General features: G+C 34.0%; 1 protein-coding gene across 8 annotated transcripts in view; it reads right to left on the bottom strand.

The window, feature by feature from the left end:
- Positions 1–21,966, bottom strand: part of CCDC91 (coiled-coil domain containing 91) — a 363,292-nt gene that overhangs the window by 321,681 nt on the left and 19,645 nt on the right. For 4 of the 8 annotated variants that reach the window (XM_026457082.1, XM_026457083.1, XM_026457080.2 and 1 more), the window contains one exon: positions 11,360–11,426. The exons of 3 other annotated variants lie outside the window; for them this stretch is intronic. The gene's annotated coding sequence lies outside the window, so the exon portion shown is untranslated. Of the gene's footprint in view, positions 1–6,445; positions 6,467–11,359; positions 11,427–21,966 lie in introns of those variants that run through there. One more of the 8 variants, XM_023209010.2, reaches the window with a different exon arrangement.

Below are 21,966 nucleotides of genomic sequence, written 5' to 3'. Positions count from 1 at the left end.
TAGTGAGGGATATACTTCGAGTTGCATGAAAATCAAAGAAAATAACTAAATCACTTACAATATAATATGAGATATACAAACAAAATTTTAGTGACTTGATTTTCCATTTTCATTACTGTACACTACCTTACATGTATATACTTCTACCTACAATTTTCCATAAAAGAAGTCTCTAAAAAGCGTACCTACTACATTCAAATAAAACACATTAAAGGGAGATATAAAATCATTAGCTTTGTAAGGGAGATAGAGATTTGAATAAATTTTTTATGTGAAATGTACTATTATATTGTTACTTCTGTAAAAAAGTATTTTTAAAGTACTGAAAAATAATCTTACAAATATCATACTATATACCTTTGTTATACATCAAAATATATTTTTTCAACAAACTTTGAAACAAAGCATTCCATAATGAAAATAAATTCTAATCTGTTTCCATAAACCAGATTTTCACATTTTATGTGGTCTTAAATTGTGGCTTGCCAGTATTTTACAGCTTTTAAACATAGTCTAGCAACTAAAAAGTGACATATTTCACCAAGTGGCCAATTTGAAGGTAACAATGACTACGTATCACTCTATATAATCTGAGACATATTTTAATATAATTTATAAACTTTTATATTTAGTATTTTGGATGCAGAGGTCTCAAAGTTTTTTATTTTATATGAAGAAAAGATACATTACCATAAAGATAACAGATACACAATAGTTTACTGGACTATAATAATGCAAGCCAAAAAATTCAACAGAAAAAGATTACAATACAGCAATAATATTAAATTTATACATTTAACTTTATGCTGCTATTCAAAACATCTATATATCAAATAACACAAAATCAAGTAGAAATACTCTTCCACAGAAAACTGCCTCTAACTTCTAATACACAACATTTATACAAAATGGGAACAAAGTTAATGACTAGTACCAAACAATCACAAAGAGAAAGGGCATTTTCATTCTTGTATTAAAAAAAATTCAACATCATCACTAATTAAGTTCATTTGATATCAGTTAAATAAAATACAGAGATCAAACTTTGATCTATTCTTAGCATCTAACAAGCATGACGCAAACTCAATAAATGTTGACTAATCTTGGGAAAAGTTATATTTACTTCGAACAGCAAAGCATAGCAAAGTCTAGTGGAAATAAATGATTTATATTGATAATTTCAGAAATTTTTCAGTTTCTTCAGCTATCATTCACTGGTCATGAAAAACTGTGTCACTGAAAAAATGTTACTGAGAAAATCTGTTCTTTATCATTACAGATGATACAAGACACTATATTTAAAAATCCAAGGTAAAATTTACCTCCTTATATACAAAAATAACACTATGCACAGTTTAAGTACCAAAGAAAAAAATTATTTATAAATGTCAAATTCATTTTAAAATGTTGCCTTCTCAAACATGATACTCAGACCTAGTCCACTTAACAAAAGTATCTCATACTGTAGTCTAAAATGTCTGTTACCAGGAATCCAAATGGGATCTGCAGCATGCCAAAAGATTGTAACTCAAATTCATCTATACACATTATTGAATTTCATTTTCCTTGTCTTTTTTTTTTAATGCTATGAGGCATTAACTCACACCTAATTGTGGGAGAACAAGGGTTGGATTAATAAATAGAAATTTTACAGAAATTCTACTGTAAAATTTATGATAATTTCCTTATCATAAAGAAGTTGTGCTCAGCATTCTATCCTTTGTCAATTTTACTCTCTCTAGGTGTTTCATACTCATTTATAATTTGAATCAGTTAAATGGAGACCTATGTGTTCTTCCATAGCCTTCAATATTGACATCTACCAGAAATATTCTCAGGATTTTAAAAATAAGAATGCCATTAATTATATACACCATTTAAACCTTTGGCAGATTTTAAATGGCCACAAATTATTTGGTGTGCCTTCTACAGAGAAGAAGTCTATGTCTCCCACCCCTGAATGTGGGTGAGCTTTGTGGAACCTTTGACTGGTAGCATGGGTGAGAAATGTGCCGTTTTCTGGGCCCAGGCCTTAAGAAATAGGCATCTTCCACTTCCTGTCTTATGAATACTTACTCTGGAGAAAACGACCCTCCATATAAGAAATCTGACTATTCTGAGACTACCATGCTATAAAGAAGCCCAAACTAGCCATGTGGAGAGAGCACACAAAGACAGAACACACCTAATCAAACTTGCACTCTGCCAGTTATGCAAAGACCAGCAAAACCCTTCTCAAATTCCTGACTCACAAAATTATGAGCAAAATGACACAGTTGTTTAAGCTGCTAAGTTTGGGGTAGCTTGTTACACAGCAATAACTAAAACAAAAACTATAATTTTATTTTACAGTATGAACTCACTATTTGTAACAACAGAAAAGAAGACTGAAAATTGGTAGCTGTAAGACACTGAAACTTTAAAAAAAAAAACTTTCAAATTATCAACTTACTATCCATGCTACAAGTTCTTTTCATTAATTGCCACATAACAAATTCATGGGTCATGATATTAACCAATGCTCTCCATTACCTTTGATTCTCACAGTGTGAAGGAAGGGGTAGAGGTTAATAAGACAAGACCTAGCACTTATGCTCCCATTAGCTGAATTGTACTATCAAGAAACAGCTATATTTGTTTCCAAACATTTTTATCTGGGTTATATCTATTAATGTATAATTTCACTAAATATCTTTAAAAATCTGTAAGATAGCAGTGGAAGTAGTTGTTCCCATGAAAAAGTTGACTACTTATAACAGTTTGATAAGGACGACTTGCTTTTTAAAAAAATTCTGTCAAGACAATACTATAAAAATTTAGGACAATCTCCACTGAGACTATTTTGCAACTGTATCACTATACTTAGAAATTAAAGAGGATATTTAAAGGTGTGATTTAAGAAAAATTTCCAATAAATTCCAATAAGGAGACCTGCATTCATAGAAAAGATTTGGATCTAATAACAAAAGGCTAGACTACAAATATGTTATAAAGCATGTCCATATCATTTTCATGACTATCTATTTTAGCCAAAAATATTTTTATAAACTTAATTACTAGGCCCAATTTAAATGAATAAAGAAGCTAGTATTATAATCCCTTTTTGAAAAATGTTTTTTAAATTAAGAAATAATGATGAAGTTTCCATTTTGCAAGATGAGTTCTATGGTTGAATGATAGTGATGGCAGCACAATATAATGTACTTAATGCCACTAAACTGTACACTTTAAAATAGTAAAGATGATCAATTTTACCAGTATTTTACAATTTTGAAAAAATAAAGATGATGCCAAGAGTTAAGCAATACATATTTGACTTATGTCCCCCAATGAACTATGAGCTGTTTCAAAAGCACTGTCAAAGTAACAGAGGCTCATGTCTACATAACCTTACCTAACAATATGAAAAAAAAAAAAACAAATATGAGTTTAAAAACTAAATAAGAATAGTTTTCTTCCTCCCAAACCTGAAAGATGATCTTCTCAGAGAAGTCAGTTTTCAATAATTAGGACAAAATTGACCTATGCTGACAAAACAAACAAATGAAGATTTTAATTTCCAGATTAAACCGGACCTTGTATTCACAAAGATATTCCAATATTCAATATTCAAAATATCAAAAGAACTACTTCCCATTTGGGTCAAAAAAGGATATTGTAGGTATTGTCACTTTACATAGATTCTTCTTTAATCTCTGAATTAAATATTAACATTCGCAGGAATTTTCTCACCAATAACAAGATGTTCTCTAACATTTTTCACTACACTATTCAAAAAGCTTCACAAATATAATAAAAAATCAAAAACATGTTAGATAAATTAAGCCAGTAATAGAGAATGCATGTTATAAAATTTCATTTATATGAAGTTCAAGAACAGGCAAAACTAATATATGTAACAGAAATCAGAAGAGTAGACACCAGGGGTTGGGGGAGAATGGTATGGAGAAAGACTACAAGGGGAATGAGGGAATTCTCTGAGGAAATGGAAATGTTTGTATCTTGATTGGAGTATTGTTACACAGGTATATATTTATCAGAGTTCAGCAAACTATACACCCTCTATCCATACATTTTGTGATATATGTAAATTATACATTAATTTTTTTAATAGAGGGTTGGGAAAAAAGACTTAGGAAATCAGTCTAAAAATTAATTCATGAGATGTATCCCCTGAAACCAGTAATGGTATTTTTTTTTTTTTTTTTTTTAGATAGAGTCTCGCTCTGTCGCCCAGGCTGGAGCCCAATCTCGGCTCACTGCAACCTCCGCCTCCTGGGTGCAAGAGATTGTCCTGCCTCAGCCTTCTGAATAGCTGAGATTACAGGCACGTGCCACCACGCCCAGCTAATTTTTGAGTAATGGTATTTTTAACACCAGAATTATTACATAGAGCCGTTTACTGAAACGTAAATTGCTAGTTGGTAACAGAACAAGACATACCATCATTTCTGACCATTCCGTCATAACAGTTTTAGAGATGAATAAAACATCACCATTCTTGATTACTTAAAACTAAATTAACAAGATACCTCAAATGACCACAAAACTTAGCTTCTCTAAGTTCATCCTTGTTTTTCCAATGTCTAATTCCTCCCCTCTAATTCAGGTCAATCTAATTTAATTCAACAAACTCATTATACTTATTCTATAATAGTTGTTATGTGAGAAGCTAAGTACAATAGAATACAAAGATGAATTTATAGTAACTCCTATGCTCAAGGCATTTATAATCTAGTAGATGGCATTACACAAGTACATAATAGCTCTTAAGAAAAGACTTCATGGTACCTGCAATATTCAAACTGAAACCCTGTGCAATTCAGACAAGTAATTAGAAAAGTGAAAAAAAAAAAAACGTAAGTAAAGCAAAAGACCAGTAAGAGGCTTGTGCTCTAAACTTATCCCTCTCTCTTCACATTTACTACCACTGCAGGAAAAGTCCATAAGTATCACTGTATTCTGTGTTTCCAAGAAATTTTCAAATGCAAATACAAAGAATCACCTGCATTTTTATAAATTAAAAAAAAAAAAAAAAAAAACACAAAATCCATGGTCACAATTCTATGGGTAGACAGATAAAATGATCCACCATATTTTTTATAAAGGATATTCAGTTTGATTCAAACCACTCACATCAATGTACCTGGCAGTGTATGGAAAATCACAGATTTCAGACTTTTCTGGAGTGAATTATCCTACTTTGAAAATCTAAAATTAGAATTATGAAGTGACAGAAAACATCACAATCTGAATTCTGCTTACACAAAACCACATGGTGTTCAATGCCAAGTTCCTAATTTACAGCTGGGAAAATCACCATTGAAGATAGTTGTGCCTGAATCAGATTCACTTAACAGAAAACCAGATGTAAACCTCAAATTATATGTGATATCTCCAGCCACTCATATAAATAAGAATAACGTGAACTGAAAGACAGTAAATTCACCTAGACCTTTCTAAATCTGGCCACCATAATACAACAATATTCCTTTCTTAAAATTATCTAATAAATTATTAATAGAAGAGGGGATAAAAACATGTGCATCTTCACTTAAGTACAGTTAAAAATCTAAAATTACTCCAATTATAAAGTCCTTTTTATAAAAAGCAGAAAATTCTCAATCTTGAAATACACTCTTCACTTTTAAAATACAAAGAAAACCCACTAGACTTTTAGGATATCGAGTCTTAGCATGCCATCTCAAAACTCTTTCCCAAACAACTTGTCACAAATGAACAGGAACAAGCTGTACTAAGGATGTACAAAGATATTTCTTTAGGTTGTTTGCTTAATCAGCTACTGATGTTCCATCATAATTAAGAAACCAAATGTATGCCAACAGGAGTCTGTCTGCAACTACAATATTACTTTATATTACTTCGCCTCAGAAGTTTGGAACCTATGGAAAGTCCATTTAAAAAATTTACCTGGCATGTAAATGCTAACATATTTTGTTTGCCTTTTGAAGCCACACCAGATTCCAACCCACAGAGACAGGATTTCCAGTTTATTTCTCACAACCCACATGTACAAACCCAAAATTACAACACAGAAAAGTATTATTAGAATTCTATAATAGTAAAGAAAAGAAATTCACCATAGAGCTCTATTTCTTAGAGCCTCTAGTATAGTGGCCTATCCATATTATACAATATTTCACATCTAAATTAAACACTCAAACACAGAAGGCTTACCTTGGTACTCTAATGTAAGAAATCTGGCTTTACAATGGAAAACCTAAGCTAGTTTGAACACTGTAAATTAAATAATGGCATAAAAGCCAGGTACAGTGGCTCATGCCTATAATCCCAGCTTTTTGGGAGGAAGAGGCAGGCAGATCACTTGAGCCCAGGAGTTCGAGACCAGCCTGGGCAATATGGTGAAACCCCATCACTACAAAAAAAAAAAATACAAAATTTAGTTGGGCATGGTAGTGCTCACCTATAGTCCCAGTTACTTGGATGCTGTTGTGGCAGGATCACTTGAGTCCAGAAGGTGAAGGCTGCAGTGAGCCATGATCACACCACTGCACTCCAGCCTGGGTGAAAGACCCAGACCCTGTCTCCAAAAAAAAAAACATAATTTCTTTTAAAAAATCAAATACATAATTATTACAGTTTAATAAGAGTATATCTCATATTCAATTCTTTGTAGAAATTAGCCTCATGCCTCTTTGTAGGCACCTATTTCCAGTGACTTCAAGAAATATGCATGTAGTTATTGACCTATTGCAACGACACCATTTCAGAAACATCGAAATTTAGTACTCAGTTTTGCTCCCACTAGTAAATACCACTATTTAATATTATGTCCACTCACTGCTGCACAGAATTCCAACCATGCAAACCTCACTACCAAAGTTATCAAAGCTTTTAATACCACCAAAAGCCAAGAAGCAAAAATATGCCCCCCAAAACTTGCTTACCCAGAATATTTGGAGGATTGAGTTTTCAACTTAATTTAAGAAGCACTATCAAAAATACATTGGCCAATTTCCCTGCCTTAGGCAATGAAGTACAGAATGACTCCAGATTACACATATCCTTTATACACAAATGGACATTAAAGGAATGGAAAGGATTTATACCTAAAATACACTGACATTTCCATCTTCTCTTTCCATCTGTCACCCTCAGAAGTACAATGCGAGGTTAAAGTAATACTTGTGGTTAAAGAATCATTTCCGAGAAGAATGAATAATGAAAAGTTTAGCCTGGATTAAAAAGTCAACAAAGATAAAAAATAGGTATCTTCAAGTAGGGTAAGATAGTAAGAGTTCTCTCTTAGCTGATATAATGAAAAGCTCTTGGCCACAAGGTCCATAATAAGTAGCATCTCTTAATTTTGTCAACTCAAAACCCTTCCTCCAAACCTTCTTCTGGCCATAAACATAGACAATTAGTCCAACATGAGCTAAACAAAACAAAACATGTCCCCACCATTAATAATCAGTCTTAGGGATAGGAAACTGACTCAAGCTGGATCAATCAGAGTCCTTCCCTGGGATGTTTCCAACTAGAGATGGAAGAAGAAAAACCCTGTTTCTCTCTGATCACAAAACTCTCCTTACCTACTAAGTTCTAAACTCAACAACTGCCTTCTCTTACTTCCTCAAACATGCAAAAATTCAGGCCCATTTTAGAAATCTTGCCTAGCCAGTCCCTGGAATGCTCTTCCTCCTGATATTTACATGGCTAGCTATTCTGATTCATATCTCAGCTTTAATGTCTCTTCTAGACAAAGGTTTTCCTAAAGTAGTCACTTGATTACTGTCACATCGTTCTATTTTAATTCTCTGCATAGCACTTACCACTTTAATACTGTTCTTTTTTATACTCTCTGTTGTGTTTCTAACACCTAGAATAGTACCTGGCTCAGGATATGCACTCCATTCTTAATTTGTTGAATTAATCAATAGAAGCTGTGAATAAATTAGCCCAAAGCCAGCAGCAACCATGGTCCTAGCCCCAGGAAGAAGCCAGTCTGAAAGAGTAAAGTCATTAAAAAAAAAGCAGCAGCAGCAGTAGCAGCAATGAAAAAAGTAGAACTCCTAGAGCTATCTTCAGTCATCTCTAAGACCAACTCCAAACCTGCCCATAATAGAGTTTGATTACATACATAGGTGGCCTTTAAAATGGTATGTATACACCTCCGAGAAGAGCGATGTATAAGACAATCCACCAGAATGTGAGAAGAAAAGACTACAACGCATAAAATAAGATACTTTTATGTTGTACTATCCTTTGAAAAGTGCCATAATTTGTGTTTTATAATGTACATAATGTACTGTTATAATCATATATGTATCAAATGTACAGATAAATATACCCATACTGAGGATGCATCCTCAAAAATGTATTCCTGGTAGAGGTGAACAATCAAAAAGTCTGGAGACAATCAAAGTTAATGAGCAAATTTATTTCTTTTAACCTAACATGTTTCAGCTTTCTTTCATTTCCAACCAAAAGACTTCTGAAATGTGCTTAGCACATATTTGGTACCCAAATACTTGAAAATGCTGAATGCAGAGACTAACTCTTTACGGGTCCAGAGAACAGACAAATGAAAGTTAAAGGTAGGCAGATTTCAAACCTGTATGAAAATAACTTCCTAAAATTTAGGTCTGTCCACAAGTAATCACTGGCTCTCCAACTATAAATTTCCTGCTATTAGAAGGGTTCAAGCAGAAACCTGGTTACCATCAATAAAAATTCTGTATTTGTGAGGTAATCTACACAACAAGTGTTAACAGAGTGAATACTAAGTGCTAGGAATCATACAATGAATTAAATTAAGTCCTTATGTCCTTGGATATCACAGTTTAATAGAAAGACAGACTTGCAAACATATATATGGTACACAATATATCTACGCAACAGCTGAGAAAGATAGTAATGTACTCTCCATCGGTGAGGATATCTAAGTTAAATACTATGAATAAGTAAAAGCCAATTTTCCTGTTCGTCAAAAAAGATAAGCACATTCCTGGTGAAGACACAGCCAAAAGGACAGGTTTATAAAGCACACAGTATAGCAAACCAAAAATACCACAAATAATGCGGAATTGTTGAATGATAAGGTATCTATGGTGGGAGAATAACTATAAATGAAGATATTAGATAGGGGGCTACAAGCAAAATTATGAAGAGTCATGATAAGGAGTTTGGGAGGAGGCAAAGAACAATAAAAATAACTGTCTTTTAGAGTGTACTAATTTGTTGCAGACACATTCCTAAACTCTTTAGACACACTATCACTTTTAATCCTTAGAAAATTCCTGTATCACCTCCTCTTTTTCAATAAGAAAACTTATGCTAGAGCGAGATCAAGTAATTTACCTAAAATCAATTAGAGGCAAACACAGAACTCATTGAAGAATTCTGAAAAGAGAAATAAGACGTATTTTGAGTAAGTGACATGCGTAATGGAAAAAAATGGCTATGAGGCAATGTGGATAACAGTGTGAAAGTAGAATAGGCTAGTTTGAGAGAAATCTATGCAATAAACTAACAATCCAAAGTAAGAGGTAATAAGGGAGTGTGAATAAGGAAAAGGAAAACTAAAGGATCCCATCAGTTTCCCAGTAAGTGGGAAGAAAAAGCAAGTTTGGGTGTAAAGAGGCATAAAATGAAATAAATGAGGTATAGAATAATTAGTTTGGGCTTAGGCAATATGGACACATTTGAGTTTGAGGTTTCAACAAAAGACCAAAAGGAAAAGGTCTAATAGGAAGTTGACTGGAAAGAGGAAGAGTTCAAAAAAAGTGGTAGAAATAATCGCTAAGATAAACATATTCAGAAATCATCAATATACATCAACAATTTTAAAACTGGCCCAGCAAAGTAGAAAATAAATGTCCATGGTCATCCATGCAGAAAAATTCCAAAAAACCCTATGTAGCTACTTCACTATCAAGAAGGTGGAAAATAACTCCCCATCTGGTGTGGTCTGCACATAGTGACTTCATTGCAAAGAGTACAATACGTAAAGAGAGAAAAAGAATAACTTTCCAGTGAAAAAGCCTAATAAAAACCACCTTAGTCAAATGATCAAAGTAAACATCAAGTCACAATAAGTTACAGGTTAGCAATGATAAGTTGATCGTAAATACCCTTGATACGATGTGATGAAAATGGCACTTCACCTCTATGCTCTTCCTCCTAAAAACCCTAACCCCAGTCTAATCATGAGGAAAAACATCCTATCAATCTCAGTTGAGGAACAATGTACAAAATGTCTGACCAATACTCCTCAAAACAGTCAAGGTCATCAAAACCAAGTAAAGTTTAAGAAACCATCACAGCCAAGACGTGTCTGACTAATACTCCTCAAAACTGTCAAGGTCATCAAAAACAAGTAAAGTTTAAGAAATTGCACAGCCAAGAGCAGCCTAAGGAGACATGACCACTAAATGTAATATGGTAACCTAGACAGCAACCTGGAACAGAAAAAGGGCAGTAGATAAAAATAAAGGGAATATTAACACAGTATGGACTTTAGTTAATAAGTATGTATAAATATTGGCCATTCATTTAAACAAATGTACAACAAAAATGTAAAATGTTAATAAAAGGTGTGAGGTTTATGAGAACTCTCTATATTATTATCATAATTTTCTATAAAGATAAAACCATTCTAAATAATGTTTATATTTCTAATTAGGCCAAAAATAAAACCACAGAAAACCATTACTATTCAAGGGATAAGTAGAGGAAAACAGGTCAGTAAATAAAATTTAACAGGCATGACCAAGAAATACAGAAAGATACAGACAGGTCTAATATATGTCATAGAGGTCAAAGAGGATAAGGAACAAATAGAATCCACTGAATTTAAGAGGTCACTGGGAAAAGAAATGAGGTGGAGCTACAAGAATAAAAGGTAAATCACAGTTAGTTTATGATGCCTTATGAACCACGACTTTATTATTCACCTAGTTAAAAAGCTCATAAAAGATTCTCCTAGTCTCCAATCTATTAATAGTCTTCCCTGTTCCAGTCACAACCATTTAATTGCCAAAAACCTACATCATTATGAATCTTCATTCACAAGTATTAGATGCATGAGACAAAATACTTCCATTTGGAAATAACAGAATTCCAAAATCAAACTGGCTAAATCAGTAAGATGTATAACTAGTATCTCATGTAACAAGAAGGCCAAAGGTAGAGCAGTTTTTAAGTACTGCAAGTCAGAGCTTCAGAAATTCTAATTCCCTTGGCTCTGGCCTCCTATATTTAGCTTCATCCACAGGCTGGAAGCAAGATGACAAAAATATTTTGAGATTGTGATCTGCCCATCCTTAAATCCGCTGCCAGCAAAGAAAAGGAATTACTATGTTTCACTTAGACTTACCAGAATCAATCCTAGAACTTGGAATGAGGTCTCCTTTCTCTGAGTCACATAAAGGAGGGTCAGATGCCTAAACAAAACAGAGAATCTGTTAGAAAGGCAGTGGGAGGCTGGGTGTGGTGGCTCACGTCTGTAGTCCCCACACTTTGAGAGGCCGAGGCAGGCCAGATCACCTGAGGTCAGGAGCTCAAGACCAGCCTGGCCAACATGGCAAAACCCCATCTCTACTAAAATACAAAAATTATCCAGGTGTGGTGGCGGGTGCCTGTAATCCCTCCCACTCTACTCTGGAGGCTGAGGCTGGAGAATCACTTGAATCCAGGAAGTGGAGGTTGCAGTGAGCCAAGATCATGCCACTACACTCCAGCATAGGCAAAAAGAGTGAGACTCTGTCTCAAAAAAAAGCGGGCGGGTAGTGGGAAAAGGAGTAATGTTAAATAGGCAGTCGACAGCAGCCAATACAGAAGGTTCTTATTTGCATGTTTTTCTAGCTTAAGAACTTTTAAAAATTACCTCAATATGATGAAGAAGAAACTCAAACAAAATAAGGGCCACACAATTTCCTTCCTAAAATAACCAAATGACAACCTCAGATACTATCACTACTGTTTTACAGATCAAGGGGGAAAATGGCACATGAATTTGTAAGTCTTCTCTCATCACTCCAATTTTATATTGCAAAAATACAATGTATTTGGATATTTTCAAATGAGAATCTTGTATCTTACACTTTAAACTTTTATTTTGTTGGAATAGGATGAGAAGAGATCCCAAGGTAGTGGAAAGAGCACTAAACTTGGCATCAGGGCATGGGGCTCTAGTCCTAATTCTTCCAACTAAATTACAGCATTTTTGAAGATGATCACCTAATATCTAGGGTCTAATTTCCTCCTTTCTTAAATTAGTAAGTTAGGAGAGATGATCTCTCAAGTCTTATTCCTGGTTATTTCCTAATTTAAAATAATATTCACTTGTTAGCTAGAAAACTTATGCAGACTATTTACCGTTGTAATTCTGCGCTAGCCAATTCCTAAAGATCCATTCCAAGACTATGGGCTGATGACATATGAAGCTTTTTCCTACAAAACTTCACTTTCACAAAAACTTTCACTGTGGCCAGAAATGTGAATAGCATGATGTTACAACTCCTGAAATAACTCAAGAATTTAATTCAATTTCTCTTTAAACCCAAGTTCATTACTAAAGGTTTCAGTGAACCTACAGATGCAAACCCTCCCTGTTGGACAGGAAAATGGAAAATGACAAAAACTTAACCACTTTGAAATTCAATTAACGACAAGATTTCTAACCACTAAGCTTAAATGAGGAAGAAGATGAAAATCAAAGCACAATGAAAAAGCTGGAATCACAAACAAGTCACAAACAGAAATGGAAATTTCTATACAGAGAGAAAGAAAAGGAGAGGAAATACCCCCCCAATAGCAGTATATAAGCCTAGAAGAAATTAAGCCTAAAAGTCTCATAAGCTTCTCTTTGAAACTATTGATTTACACAAAATGGACAAAAATAATTTCCAAAAAAAGGTTGGTGACAGTGCGAAACATGCCCTTTGGGAACCTCAGGTTAATAAATTGTTGGTAAAGCAGACCCAAAACCCATAACTTATGCCAACTGCATTATGACCTGGAGTTAGTTTTTCTCAAAATTATTAATAATGAAAAATACTTACACAGGATACACATGTATTGCCAGGAAAAAAAATGCACTTCTTTGAAACAGTTTTTAAAACAACAAACCACCCACAGAAACCACATGGGCATAAAATGAAACGATTCTGGTCACTGATTTGTGGAGCACTGAAGCATTCTCCAAGTAAAAGACTCCACTTTAGGCTCTCTTTCTGAGACAAGCAGACCATCCATGAAAATACCTGATTGAGAACTACCAAAGAAACACTGCAAACATACCTCCAATGGCCTGAGTTTCAAGAGAAATAATTTTCTCCAAGGAGAATCTTACAGTTGTAAGAGCCTACTTCTTTTAAGAAGACATTTCTTTTCCTCACAGTAAGACTCTAGATAAAGCTTAAAAATTGACTCTGAAGATAAAATAAATTAAATCTAACTCAAAAGTGCTTAACACTACAATAGTATAAGTTAACATATCCTAGAACTGATTTTGCATCAGTAGCAGCATCACTAATACAATTACTCAATTTATCAAATTACATAATAATAGCCCAGTGAGATATTACATCAGATATACCATATTGAGGTAAGTTTCAAAAGAGAAAGGAAGAAATATACAGGAGACAATATTGTTTACTAGACAGGCAAAAGGAGAAAGCAGGAAATGAGTGGCAGGTAGTTACACTGGAATGCTAGAAGCTAAGCTAGGTACACTGAACAGGTAGAGACTCAGAAAAAGGAAGCCAAGTGAAACCACAGTCAGGCTAGCATGTAGCATTGCCTAGAGTATAATGCAAAGATGACAAAGAAACTCATTTACATATGGAAATATCAGACAGGTACTAGATACTTTAACAGAAAGTTTATCTCGACCCTCAGCATCACCAATTGTCCACCTACTCCTTTAAGCAAATAAGCAAAAGATCATTTTTAAACATGGCTTATATTGTCCCTACGAGAGATAAGAACACCATAAAACCCAGAAACATGCAAGAGCTACAAGTTCACCTTTATGTGCAAACACAGGCTTCATCATGCTTTCAATTTCCTGACATATTGCCAGTAAAATTAACTAGGATTTTTTCCCCCTCTACTTTGATTTTACGTAAGGTGCTGACTTTATCCTTGGACAGGCTGGCGAAGCTCACCTTGTCAGGCCCTGCATAACCTTAAAGAACACATATAATTTCCAGAAGAAACAAGAAGAATGGAAAAATAGATGAGTTCACAAAAGAAACAATTTTAAATTCTATGTATCTATAGTCTTCAATTTTTAGAGATGATGTTACTGGTAGTATTTGTTATCACATATATAAATCCTACAAAGACAAAAGTACTAAGAGCCACCTAGGTACAGTTGTAGCTATCTTACACAGTTCCAACACAATGAAAAGGATAACAATGCCAAGGATGAAAAGCCCTAGGATTGTCAGCTCCTCAGAAAGAAAACAGTTTTAAAGAATGACTAAATTAGATCCATTGCAGAAAACGAAAAGGGAAATCCTGTAACTATACTGAGGATCTCTAACTAACCAAACATAAAATTTGTACACCAGAATTCATTCTACGGTAAAATAACTGTATTCTAAGTAGCAGCTGAATACCATGATTTATTATGGATACAGAAATAAGAAATGCCTGGTTTTTCAAGGCTTAGTAAAAATAGCAAGTGAGAAGTCTAAAATATAAAAACTACCGAAAAATACGGTACATATCCCTAGTGTATAAATTTTACGCAAAGATTAACAGACAGGGTGATGAGATTTGCTTTATAAAGTATTATAAAAGATGAACAGAGTAAATGAAAAATTAAAACAGGTACTTCCTATATATCACCAATAGCTTACTCACAGACATCTCACCAGCACAAGCACCACCACCACCACTGCCACCCCTGTGGTTTCACACTGTGGTTACTTCAAAGTAAAATTATGATAAAGGTTGAAAGGAAATATAAATTACAGTATACAGATAGCATTTTACTTCCAACCAAAGTGGACACACGAAGACCAGATTTAACCTCTAGTTTCTAAGCAACTAGAAAAATGAACAATAAAAGAGAAAAAGCAACTAGAAAACTGAACAAAAGATGTACAAAATGAAATAATGTGCAAATACTAGACAACGGTACAAAACTGTGATTCCCAAAAGAAAGGAAACAAGGATATAACTGCCAAACTTACAAACTGGAGTCAGTTTCCAGGCCAAAGTGTATGACGGGGGAAGCCAAGTAAAGCTGACCTCTCACTGAGTTAAAGGGGCAGAGTTAAGAGTCCACAAAGCAGCTAGAATTTACAAGTGCAAGCATCTGAAAATTAGAGCTCCCGAGACAGAAAGGTCTTCTCAAGTCTTAAATGGAGTTCTAACCTATATACACGTGGGAGAAAATTACCCAAGGACAGGAAAAGAACAACAAAAGTGAGTGGACAGACCATCTGGAGCTCACACATAGCTGGCAAGAGTTTGTATTCCTATCAGTTGGAGTGGATAAACCTAGTAATATATGGAGCATTCAGCTGAATGCTCAGGGGGGTATCTCCTTAGTACTGGGGCTGTATTAGACCTAAACAAAAGGCTGCTCTGGAGCCATGCTAACAAATCTCAAAAGTAAGCCTCAAAATAATCAAACTGATTGCTAGTGACACAGCAAAGAGTCAGAACAAAATACAAAACTATTTAAAATAAAAAAATTCAGCAATCAACAAAAAAAAAATTCAAAATGCCTGACAGTCAATAAAGAATTAACAGTCAAATAAAGAATCAGAAAACTATAACCCATAACCAGGAGAAAAATCACTTGACAGAAACAGACACAGAAATGAGAGAGATGGAGAGAATCAGCAGACGTAAAAGCAGCTATTATAAATATGTTCTATAACTTTAAGAAAGTAGAGAAAAAATGGTCATGACGATGAGAGGCATGGAAGATATGAAAAAGTTTCAAATGAAACTTATAGAGGAGAACTTTGAAACAAAAAATATAAAAGATGAGATTAACAGCATATTAAACACTGTGGAAGATCACGAAGTTAAAAAAATAGCGATAGTAACTATTCAAAACAAAGTACAGATAGGAAAAAATACTGAGAAAAAATGGATAATTTCAAGTGGTCTAAAACTTGTGTAACTGGAGACCCCCAAAAAGGGAAGATACAGAAGAAATTATTTTAAAAAGGCTGAAAATTTTCTGAATTTCATGAACATTATAAAACCAGAGATCCAAGAAGCTAAAGAATAGCAAGAAAGAACAAACATAAAGAAATCATACCAATGCACATCAAAATCTAATTACAGAAAACGAATATAAGAGAATATTTGCACTTAGGCCAGAAAAAAAAGAACACATTACTACAAAAGAACTAAAATAAGAATAAAAGTAGACTTCTTGCCAGAAACCATGTAAACCAGAATATAATGGAGAAATGTCTTTCAACCTAAAGGGGAAAAAACACATGGCAGTACAGACTTCTTTGCCCAGAAAAAATACCTTTAAAAATTGAAGAGGAATTTTCTTTTTTTCAGATAAACAAAGGGTAAGAGAATTATCTGCCACCAGACCTGTACTAAAAGAAATATCAAGGAAATTTCTTCAGGCAGAAGAAAGATAAAACCAGATTGAAATCTGAATCTACACAAAAGAAATTAGGAGTCCCAGAAATAGTAAACAGGTGGGTAAATATAAAAGTTTAAAGATAACTGAATATATAAAGCAAAAATTTTTTTAAATGTTGGCTTTATAGAATATGTAGAAGTAAACTGCGTACCAATAACACAATGAGAGATGAAATAAAGGTATATTGTTGTGAAGTTCTTACACTGTACATAAAATGGAAAAATACTGATAAATAGACTAATAGGTTAAAGATGTATATTGTAGACACCGAAGCATTTAATTAATTAATTAATTAGGAAAGATATATACCTAGAAACTCCACAGTGGATCTAAAATGAAATCATTAAAAGTAAAGCATCCTCAAACCCAACATAAATCAGCAAACAAAGAAAAAAGCAGAAGGAAAAAAGGAAAACAAACAGTAAAATGATATATTTAAATTCAACCATGAAATGATAATTGCATTAAGTGTAAGTAGTCTAAACGACTAAATTTAAAAGCAGAGATTGCAGACTGAATGAAAAAGACCCAACTGTATGCCACCTACAAAAAAAACCACTTTTACTATGAAAACACAAGAGATAAAATTAAAGGGCTGAAAAGATACGCCATGCAAACATCAATCAAAAGAAACTTGAAATGCCTATATTAATATTATACAAATTAGAATATTAGAGTACAAAGGGAAAAATTTCATGACAGATAAATTAATCAAGATACTATAATATTCAAATGTATACATATCTCATAAGCTTTGATGAACTGTACTCTTAAAAATGATTACATTGGGGGCAGGGCACAGTGGCCCACGCCTGTAATACCAGCACTTTGGGAGGCTGAGGCGGGAGGAGCATGAGGTCGGGAGATCGAGACCATCTGGCTAACACAGTGAAACCCATCTCTACTTAAAAAAATACAAAAAATTAGCCGAGCGTGCTAAGGGAACAAGGGAACATTTTGCAGTCATTAAATATTCCACATAATACTGTAGTGGTTTCTCATATGTAAGTATTTGTCAAAGTCATCAAATTATATACTAAATATTGGTGATTTTTTTTTTTATTTTGTCTTTCAGCTTGAGGAGTTATTGGTGATTTTAATTATTTATACACCTCAATTAAAACTGATCTTTAAATCGCTACAATATACAAAAAGAAGCAATGAAAACGAGCTTTCTGTTACAGACTTTTATCACGGCCTCTATGCTTGTCACTAGTGCTAAATCCCTTCCTCTAGCAGGAATGGGAGTAGAAAGATCACAGTAGACCAACAGTCTAATAGGCATTCCCTTGAAAGGCCAGAGAAAAAGTTGATCTCTTAGGTAGAACTACAGTTGCTACCAAAATCAAACTGGGAAAGGAGTAAGATATTAGGGGAAAAAGATGTGCAATGTGTATGTAAAGTGTCTCAGGCAGGTAAGCTTGAAAAAAGGATATCTAAAGGGATCAAATACAGAAGATGGAGGAAGTGAGAACAGAGCATGGAGTCACTAAACTAGAAAATGAGTGAGACTGGAATAGGAGGGGACAGTTATAATAGGTAAACAGGAAGACAACCTTAGATGATAAGAAAAAGATGTCACCTACGTCAAGATTTTTTAAGCTCTCTACAGTAAACTAGGCTGCCATGGAAAGTGAAGTTATCAGGTTCTTCCAAATTATAATCATCTTTCTGCTTAGTAAAAGTCTGTATCTTACTTTTAATTTGAAAGTAAGAGCATACCACCACCCTGCATCCAAACTAAAGCCTTATTTTTTTCAGGTAGTTACATAAAATAATGATTACATACAGTTTTATCCTACCCTGCCTAGGGTTGCCTTCATCATGCCCATACTTACTTCTCCCACCCTGCTACTGGTAATCTATTCCTACCATGAAATCTTAGAGTCCTTTCACAATTTGGCTCAAATTTACCTTTACAGTCTTATCTTCTGCCTTTCTCCAGCAATTCTAAAAAGTCTGTCCCTTTGTGGCACAGAAAAATAGTTAATTAATAAATACTTAGTATCTTTTGATTCACTTACTGACTTCAACTTCTTAAATACACGGGAAAACATCTGAAGGCTACCTATACAAATGAATATAAGATTGAGTAGTCAGTTCAAAATTGCTGTTTCAGAAAATTTCCTAAAATTTTTCCAAAAGCTACGTATAACTCAAGTATGTTCAACTAAACTTAGCTTATCTGCAAACTACTACCACCCCAGGATATTTAAAGGATATAATGAATTAAAAATTTCAAATCTGTGTGTTTACATATACATATATTCTGTGTTTACATGTACATATATTCAATTATGTATTCTAATCTGTTCTAGAACCTCTGTTGTCAGTACCACAATACTACCATCTTGCTCATTTTTGCATATTTCCTAGTAGTACGTTAAGAGATTAGTTCGGGACATAATTTCCTTATCATGAGGGAAAGATGTGTACACTTTGGGTAACAGGGAAGCAACAGTAGTAATGTTCATTGTTACTGCTGAGTAGTATTGCACGAATGTACTGTAATTCCTTTATCCAGATACTAGTTGATACACATTTGAGTTGTTTCTAATTTTAAATATTTTCTGACAGGTCTTTATGTGTAAGTGCAATTCTCTGAAGTGCTGCTTCCTTTATCATCATTACAAGTGATTCCCTAATGCTTATGATATTCCCTGATGTTGATATTCTAAAATGCTAAAACAAAGAATCCCTTGACATGAAAGTAACATTCTATTTACTTCCCTCACAACGATTTTCTCTCTCCTGAACAAACACACTTAAAGCCATCAAGAAATTTCAGTTTCATAGACGAAGAGAGCAATTATAAGAACACTGCTCTCAACAATTGCTTATTACCTTATGAATAAAAATATATAACTATATAAAAAGAATGCTAAAGTTTATACACATGCAGAAACACACACCCCAACTTCTCTACATACAAAACCAATTAATGGTGTTTTATTCAATTATCATGATTACCTTCCTCTGGGAGAGTAGACAAAGTCCACCAGTTCATTACACATAAGTTCCCAAAAATATGGCACAATTTTGGTTAGCATAACTGAATTATGTGATATTTTTGAGGCACTATATATATTTTATTTTACTTACTGAAACCATGTTAAAGTAACTGAATTGCAAGAGAAATACGTATGTGCTGTGCTTAGAAAATGACTATACATTTTCTGAAGATAAGAACCAACAAAAGCTTGCCATATAATCCAACATGAGAAACACAGAGAAAGGATTGTAGTGAGAGCTGATGAACAACAAAGAAAGCTTAAATGATCTGCATAATTCCAGACCTCAGCATTGCTACACAATCACAATGGAAAGAATGTGTGGCAATTAGACAGCTTTAAATGCTGAAAATATACAAAGGATCATTCTTCTCTCCTAAAAGCTTTTGATCAAAGAGGAAATCCTGGAGTCTTCATGCTAACTCGTTCTTTACTTAAAACAACAAAACGACGACGATTAAGCACTACAAAGTATTGCTATTAATGGATTTCTCCTCTCTTTTTAATTTAAGCAGCATTATTCAGCATAAGATTCCATTTTAAGTATATTAAATCTTTCCCCAGTATATCTGATTAACATTTTAGCCCTCAACAGGGAAAACAGGGGCATAATGACTATCTTCTATAACCTAAAACGGCAATGTGGTGAAAATAAAAAAGATGTACCAATTCCTGAGAATTACCAAATATATTGAAGCCAAAGTAGGTATGTGTCACTGTTGTTAAATGTTCATATGCTTGACAGTGTATGTACACTGCTTCTGTCTATGTCTGGCTTTCTAAAATATTTACTATAAATTCTGCTTGTACTAGGTATTTTAAGCATTTCATTATTTTTTTCATTTTCCTTTTACATAGTATACAGTCATTTATTTCTTAAGTTGCCTTTGGGATATCACAAACAATAAAGGCAAATTATGAAGTAAGCTAAAGACCACTCTTCTTAATAGGCACAGTGGTAAGATAATCCTACATTATTTCAAAATTTTATTAGCTTCATATTTGACATTACATCATGCCAACCACAAACTGTTGGTTATACTGGAAAAGGAAATAATCAACGAATTTTCTACTTTTTTGGTAAGTATATTAATCAGGGTTCTCCAGAAAAAGAGAACGAAGAGGAAGTACATCTGTGTATATAAATAGAGAAACATTAATTTCAGAAATTGGCTCATGAGATTATAGAAGCCAAGACGTCCAAAGATATGCAGTCAGCAAGCTGGAGAGCTAGGAGAATCAATAGTGTTAAGCCTGACGACAAGGAAAGCTGATGGTGTAAGTTCTAGTCTGAGTCCAATGGCCTGAGAACTAGAAGAGCCAATAGTGTCAGATACAGTCCAAGTACAAGAGAAGACTGGCATTCCAGCTCAAGCAGCCAAGAAGAAGCAGTTTCTTATTACACAACTGTTTCATTCTACTCACATATTCAATTGGTTGGATGAGGGCTACCCATATTAGGGAGGAAAATATGCTTTACTCAGTCTATCGATTCAAATGTTAATATCCAAAAATACTATCAAAGACATACCTACAATAATGTTTAATCAAATCTGCAAGTACCCCATGGCCTAGTCAAGTTGACACATAAAATTAAGCATCACAAGTCCACTTGGCACACATCTGCATCTCCTCAAATCATATTTAGTCTCCAAATAAAGAAAATAACAAGGTCATAATTTCACCTAACGTGATGCAACTGTCCTGACTACAACTGGAAATGTATTAGCCCCTTTCCAAGAAGAGGAAGTAAAGACTTTGAATGATATTTCTATTTTCCTTGATATCCTGTAATTTAAACACTAGGATGTAAAACTAACAATACTTAAATACTATTATATATAGTCAAACTATCTTATATACATGATAAGGGAATAAAAGAGGAAAGAAAGATACTTTCTACATTTTATACACATACACATAAACATAACAAAATAAGATGGAAATACGCATGACAATTACAGGCCTTCTTTCTGTATTAATAGCTGGTATTAATAACTATCTTCTTCCACTTTCTATTTTGTATTTGCTTTGCCTTCACCAACCACCTCATCTGGTTGTGACTGTTTATCCAGTGGGGTGACCCTAACTTTCATTCCTGAAGTATCTGGGCCACAGTACTCCTGCTTGGGTTGGGTTGTTGTAGTTTTCCACTGACGGAGACATCCTAAGGGATACCCTGTATTCCAGACATACTCTACCTCCGTTATAGAACAGCTATCTAATTTCTCACTGGTAGTTAAGATCAATCAGTCCAGCCAGCACAGTAACTCTCTTCTTTGCCTGCTGATTCAGAGATATGAGGAGTCCAAAGTGACCAGGCTAGAATCTTAACTT

This window comes from Piliocolobus tephrosceles, chromosome 10 (assembly GCF_002776525.5).
Source record: "Piliocolobus tephrosceles isolate RC106 chromosome 10, ASM277652v3, whole genome shotgun sequence".
Taxonomy (NCBI): domain Eukaryota; kingdom Metazoa; phylum Chordata; class Mammalia; order Primates; family Cercopithecidae; genus Piliocolobus; species Piliocolobus tephrosceles.
Note: the sequence above shows the minus strand (reverse complement) of the source record. Positions and strands in the feature narration are given on the sequence as shown.